A 7,611-nucleotide genomic window follows, 5' to 3' on the forward strand; every position below is an offset into this window, starting at 1 on the left:
TAAACAAACAAAAGCAACCCTGCTCTCCGCGCGTCTGCGCATGCGTGTCGTCACCAGTCAGCGCAACGTGGGATTCCGAAACTTCTCTTTCAAAAGCGCATATAGAGCGACGAGAGGGACAGCGGCCTCAGAACGTTGGAATGACGACTTGACAGTTGTGGGTACTCGATCTTCTGTATTCATGATAACTACAGCCTTTGCAAATCTTGCCTCTGAACGAAATTGTTCGATCCAATCATTGTTTTGTTCCCAGTTGCAGTGGCGTAGCCAAGGGGGGGTTGGGGGGGTTCAAACCCCCCCCCCCCCGAAATTTTTTGCACCCCCCCCCCCACTAACCCACCCTTTGCTCTCGTCGCTTCGCGCTGACATATTTCAAGAAACCGGTGCTACTTTCACACTTTCATTCCTGGGCGCTTCCGTTTGGGTTGGTAATTTAAAGGGAATCATGTCTGCATATGGAAAAAAACTGTCACGGTGTTTGTCAAGGCCTTGACACTCTGTGAGGTTTTGGGCGCGAATGTGGCGGCCGCATTCTGCAACAACAAATGCGCAACAAATGAAGCAACAAATGCGGCAGCCGCATTTTAGATGAAGGCGAAAATGCTCGAGGCCCGTTTACTTAGATTTAGGTGCACGTTAAAGTCTCCAGGTGGTCGAAATTTCCGGTATACATTTCCGCCGCTTCCCTTCAGGTGCCGGTTAGGCCGCGTTCGCGTAGGAACTTGGTCTCGAAGCTGGCGGAAGCGGCAAAATCTTGCAAAAATCCACCCGCCTAGGCGGCAAAACAGGCAGAAAAACAGGCGGCGAGCCCAATTGGTCTCGGACCGATTTTTTCGCCATGGCGAAGCGGAAACGTGGCGGAAAGTCGTTCTGCTCGACCGGAAGCTACACTAACATGTAAACTTCCGGTCGTAACATTGAACATGGCACCAAAATGTAGGCTGCAATGCTGATCGACGCGATCAAGAACCACCCCTTGCTCTACGACAAGAGAAGCACTAAAACGTACTGTCAGCAATACTCGCGATAGTATTCAACTTCGCGCGACGGAGGTGCGGCAACGAAGCCAACGGAGTCGCGTGACCCAACTTCTCGCGCTTTTGCAAAGCCAGGCGAACCCACCACCGCCGTTTCCGAGGTTTTCTGTCTTCCGTTTATTCATTGTCCATTTCTAGAAAACAAGTAGGTAGAAGTATAAAAGCCATTTCTTCTTCCACTTCCATGACAGACAATAGTTAGGCAGATTCATCGTTGGCGCTCCATAATTCTCCTCGCACGTGTACGGTATGTTGCAGAAGTCGCGGGGTGCTTTTCTCGTCGCGACGATAGATTGGGAGCGTAGTAACACTTTTCCAGCGGCACTCTCGAACCAGCGAGCCGCAAGCCGATTTTTGCCGCCTGGTGACGAGAGTAGCAGGCTTGTGGGCAACGCCTCCTTCCTCTGGGCTGTTGTTGGAGCGTGTTCCCCGTTCACGTTACGTGGTGGCTCTTCAATGCGTGCGCTGTTTTGCTGTTTTTGTGAAACATTGAAATGTCGTTCAAGAACAGTCTATGAACAGGGCATCACTGCGTTGTTTACGGCTGCAGTTATAACCAGAAGAAGAGGAACGCTGCAAGAAAAGAGCTCTGCGGCACGCACAACGTGTTGCAAGAGGTGTGCGGATGCAACGTGTATTTGCTGCATCGGTTTCCCGCTGACGCCGATTTGAAAAGACAGTGGGTCGCCGCAGTCACAGAAAGATTTTGTGCCGTTGCCTTCATCACGTGTATGTTCTGCGCATTTTGTTGACGGCAAGCGCACCGATCTAAACCCCGTGCCGATGATTCGCCTGGTCAATGCGGTGGACCAACAACTTGCCGACCCAACCGCTCTGGAGATAGTTGTAGGATTCCAGCGACCTGTAATTCTTCACAGCTTGCAGGTCGCATGCCTTGGAATTCAACAAGTAAAAAATTATGTCGGGGGCTCTCACAGCAGGCCACTCTCGCATGTCGTCCAGCCATCTCTTCACCATGCAAGGATGGTCATAACTGCGGCCGCCTAAAAAAAAAGTTAGCAAAAGGGTTATTGGTTTCCTCGGATGGGTAACAATTAGCGTGAATAAATTATTTTTTACCAAAAGTGGAAAATAATTAAGTCAAGGAGAGCAACGACACCTGATGTAATTATGAGATTGTATTCGAGAAAACCATGATATGTGGCACAACCTAGTGGGGAACACCAGATTAATTTTAACCACCACACTGTGGATACGCGTGTGTTCTCGCATTTCGCCCACTTCAACTTGCGGTAGGCGTGGCCGATAATTGAACCCGCGTGTACGATCTCGATCAGCAGCGCGACAGCCTACCTTCTAAGCCTTCTAAGATACTACGGCTGCTCACAACGATAAGTCCACAATATGCCATCAATTACTGCATAATTCTCGCACGGACACACCGACAGCGATTTTGCTCCATCCGGATCTATGCATTCACGATCCGTCAATCGAGACTGCAGGCAGTCGCATGCCTTCCCTAGGCACCGAGCCAACACCACCCAGGAAAGTCTAGGTGGTGATGACTGAGCTTAAGTAGTTCGACCCAGATTGTTGGCGCCCACGCAATATAATTTTTGATGTCAACAAAAAATATGTAGGCGCATATCGGCCTCATGCGACAGCATATCGCGACGAGTCAATAGCGAGGTTTCTCGATTAGCTTCAACGGACCACCGACTTTTACCACGTTGAAAAGCAGGACAAGCACGACGTCAATGCAGTACAGCTACAGCGAACTGCTGGCACGAAGAAACTGCGAGCGATAGCTTTCAAGTGCAGCGCTAGTGCGGTGCCACATTTACTGCAGCTAGGTGAACAATTTTCCGACAGCGGCACGGCAGCGTTGTAGTGGCATTTGACGAGCAAAAAGTGCTACTTCATCGTGCTCTCTGTGAGAATTGTCACTATAGCGTTGTTGTGAACATTAACGCGGTGAATTAAATCAGAAACATGTTGAGTGAACTTACCTCCCAAGTCCACGGGCTCCTTAGACGAAACACCGGCCATCGGAACGTAACCGCGGCCGTGGAGCGCGCACCACTCATGCACAGACACCACAAATTGCAAAGCACTCGATGCCGACCGTCCTGTTAGTGAGGTAAGCTCATAGATTCACAAACAAACCGAACTAACGTCTCCGCAAAGCTTACACAAAACGAACACGAGAACTTGAGGACGTACGATGAGACGAATGTACGCGTATCGACGGAAAGACCGGAGAGCAAACAGCCCAAGATGGGTCCGCCGCAAGATGTCGCTAGCGGTGAGCTATCTGGCGCTATGGCGGCGTCCAGGAAGGCTACAGTGAAAAGGTTCGCAGGCTTCGGCGAGCCTCAACACAAAGGGCCAGCCCGGGTTTTAGCTTTGGTGTTCCCGTTGCCACTTTCGTGTCCTGGAGGCGCCGAAAATAATACGAAATGATGAAATGTTATTACAACTTGTAAATAAAAGCTATTAAAGAAAATAATCACGCCTAGGCAGCAACCTGTGACACAGCGCTACCGCGCCCGTGTGAGGAGAATTACAGAACGCCAACGAGGAATTCACCGAAGGTCGCAGATGACACGCGAAATTGCGCAAGATGATCACTTTTGATGACGGGTGGGTCAGTGAATGAACATACCGCTCCAAATAATGCGATAATGAGCGCCACCACGCCGACAAACGTACGCAGACTAGATGGATGTGGACGAAAGCGGCAGCGGCGGCCGCGGTGGTAGCAAAACAAATGTGAACTTGGACATGCGCGGAAAAGATTTTCCGGCCGCTTTGGCCTCTCCACCCGCTTGCCGCTTCCCAAGTGTGAACGTAGCCATAGTCTGCAGCGCAAAACGTCTCTCGTTTGCGATTGCGCCCCTACGGAAGGCTGGTAGTTACTGTTGTGTTGCTGAATCTCAAACCAGCAATTACGAAAGGCTGGTAGTTGCTGTTGTGTTGTGGAATCCCAAACCAGCAATGTACACACCAAAGGTTGATGCCAGCAGTGAAATTCCACCGACTCGCAACAGAATGCACGAAACAGACAGCCGACAAGCATGGATTACATGTGCGCAGTACAGCGTAAGTAAACTCTTGTTGCAGGCGCTGACAGTTCTCGTCGGAGTTCACGCGTCCTGAGAAATTGATTATGTGCACTATGCACTGAACAAGACCGGAGTTCATTCCTGCATCACTAGTACACCAATCAGTCGAGATTCTGTGAGGTACAAGGCCGCTTCCTGTTCGCACCGGCCTAAGTGAAGCAGAAATGACTCGCACGCACTACTTAAAATGCGTACACATGCCATAACTATGCAGTGCGGTGAAATATTCTGTACAATTCTGAATCTGTTGACGTAAATGCAAATGACGGCTGCACGCTCGCACACAGCGGAAGACACAGCGGCCCATGCACTTGCCGCAGGAAATGCAAGGCGACGAAAGCTTCGTAAAAAAGCATTACTAGTTTTTGCGCGTATTTCAGTTTTTCTAGCGCAAAGACGCAGCGAACAAGCTATTGCTATGGGTAGGTATATACCCTGCATGGTCACACTGCATTTTCACGTGTATAGCCGTCCTTGACTTGTGAAACGCACTTCGCCCCGACGAGGACGACACCATCTACGCTTAACGGAGATTAACAATTAATGATGTCTTCTCCGATCGGGCGGGTCGTCCAATGCGTTTTCGAAGACTGGTCCATTCAGTGGCGCGATGAGAACGGTTGCTCCAAACGCCCACTGTACCTGTCGTACTTACTGTATTTTACTGAGCTTACATTACTTTTTACTTAATTTCTTCACAAGCACACAGTGCTAGAGCACTGCACGGGCCGATTTTTTCAGCCCGGGCCCGGCCCGGGCCCGTTATTACGTTGGGTGGCCCGCCCGATCAAAACTTTTATGGCAGACCCGGGCCCGGCCGGGCCCGGAAATAATCTACGTTACCCGCCCGGCCCGGCCCGCCACCCCTTTACCTTGGGCCCCAGGCCGGCCCGAGCCCGACTCTAAACCGGCCCGAACCCAGCCCGAGACCGAAAAATAGTTTTTCAGAGTTGAGTCGCCCGAGAATAACTCACTGCACGTTACATGCACACGACCAGAAAGCCCGAGCCGGCCCGGGTCAAAAAGCACACGCCGTGCCCGAGCCCAGCCCGAGCCCGTGAAAAAACAGTTCTACCCGGCCCGGCCCGGCCCACGGGCCCGGGCTTTCGGATAAGCCCGAGCCCGTGCAGTGCTCTAGCACACACACGCGAGGGGGGAGGGGGGGGGGGGGGGGGTCCCATGTCTGATATACATAGAGGGTGCTTAAACTACGGATATTTATTATTGATCACGTCACGTAGGGAAAGAGACGACGCTTGCCCCCCCCGGTCGGGCCGATGAACCCCCCACGAAAAAAATTTCTGGCTACGCCCTGCCCAGTTGGTTCGTTTCTAAATAAAAATATTTCTACATGTCTACTGCATGGTGCTGTTTCTTTGGAACTTCACATGAAAAATCGAATGCAATGACATCGATAGCTGCACTGAATTATAAAACAGTTCGACGTGCAGGTTAAAAGAACTTATTTTTTCCCCTGAAGTAATTGTGCCTGCATGTCTAATCCGCACTTGGTTCAAACAACCTGGTGATGATGAGTTATCAAATTGAGCAAATTTGTTTTGAACCGGATCATAACATATCTCAGCTGAGAAAATACTCACCTGAAGCAAAAAAAAAAAAAAAAGCATTTTGATTCACTTTTCTTCCGGGAAAAAGGCCGTTATTAGAAAAGTTACTTAAGCAAAGGGTCACTAATATTCAGAACAAGTGATTTCAATTACTGCTTGACTGCTTAAGAGTTGAACGCAGCAATAGATGGTCATAGATGGCAATAGTTGGCGAGTTCTGCTCTATTTTTGTTTATTTTTACACAAAGCGACAAGTGGAAGCAAGATTAACATATCTAGAGTGTCACGTGCGTCGGTGCTGGTTTAGCAATTCTAGACGAATTCACGGACTATTTGCTCAATGGAACAATATCTCATATCAACCGAGGCACAGCAAAAAAGAAAACAATTGCGACTACGACGCAAAAATTAAGCAAGGTTCTGCATATTCGTGGGGATGAAATGTACAAACACACTTTACGCGCCTTCAGATATGTGCTCAATGTTTTTTCTGAATGTGTCGGCTAAAAGAGCAAATATTATCAAAACGTTTTGTGTTTCTCTCACTTTCAACGCCTCTGTATTCGGTCCTCTCCGCCCTTATTATGAAAAGCCCAGAATTTCAATCGGTTTAGCAATGAAGGATGTAGCGAAACAGCTCTTTAAATTTGTGGTTTCGGTTCCCACGCCGCCGCCGCCGCCAACGAAAAATGGCAGTGCTTGCTTGCTTGAAAGCCTTTATTAAAAAAAAAGAGAGAGGTGGAGCCCTTAGGGGGGCTTCGCAGTGGGTGGAGTCCCTATTCCGGGACCCCATTGGTACCAGCCGCCAGCTTAGCCCTCTGAGCCAAGGAAACCACGCAGGCCCGCCTCCCACTCCTCTCGAGTTGGATTAGGGTTGGGGGGAAGAGCTGAGTTGAGCTGGCAAGCCCAAACCATGTGGTAGGTGTCAGCCACCTCCCCACAGTATTGGCACTTGCCAGTGAAGGAAGAATCGAAATGTTTTAAGATTGCCGGGCACAATAAAGTGTTAGTGAAAAGTCGGAACCAAATGCGTTCATCAGCCTTGCCCAGCCCCTTTGCAGGAGTTGGGTATTGGCGGTGCCTGTCCTTGTAATAGGTCGTGATGTCTTTAAAAATAAGAAGATAGCCGCCTTCGGGTTCCAGGTACTCAGGTTCTAAGTGGGACGCCCGGTGGATGAGTGCTCGGGCCACCGTGTTGCGGCTTCATTCCCTATTAGGCCCTGGTGGCCCGGAGTCCAGACTAGGCAACGGGGGGTAGGGTCGATTCCCCTGTTGCTATAGTTCTGCAATATTCGTTCCGCTGCGGGGTGACCAACCAGCTTCATAATTTCGACAAGCCCACGCGAGTCGGTTATGATATATGAGATCGGGGATCAGAGGCAGCTAGGGCGATAGCTACTTCTTCAGCTTGCGTTGAGCCCGGGGTTTGAAAGTGAGCCCATCTACTTGCTTTTCCTCGTGTATGACCGCTGCCGTATACCACCCCCTACGACATGGACCGGCCACACAGTAGAAGACAGTGCGCCGCCGCCGATCAAATACCCGGCGCCGCTATGGTGGCTAGCGCCGCGCCGACGACGCCGCCGACCAGAAATGACCACCACGCCGCCGCCGGTCGTAACCGACACGGCGCACACCTCTAACCATGGAGGTAAGAAATACCATGGAGATGCCTCTAACATTGGTCATTGGCATAGTTTTTTTTTCCTTCCTCCATGGTCATTGGTACATGATTTGGATCTCCATGGATGAAGTGTTGTCTCTGGGATGCTAATTTTCTGTCTTCCTCGCTCTCTCTGTCTTCATAAATGAAACTAACTTAAGCTCCTTTACTATGAATATTCATTATAGTATACAAATATAGTCTTCTTTTCAAGTTGTAAAATTCTGTTTTAGTTTTTTTTTTCTCTTCTACTACCT

This window comes from Dermacentor silvarum, chromosome 2, assembly GCF_013339745.2.
Source record: "Dermacentor silvarum isolate Dsil-2018 chromosome 2, BIME_Dsil_1.4, whole genome shotgun sequence".
Taxonomy (NCBI): domain Eukaryota; kingdom Metazoa; phylum Arthropoda; class Arachnida; order Ixodida; family Ixodidae; genus Dermacentor; species Dermacentor silvarum.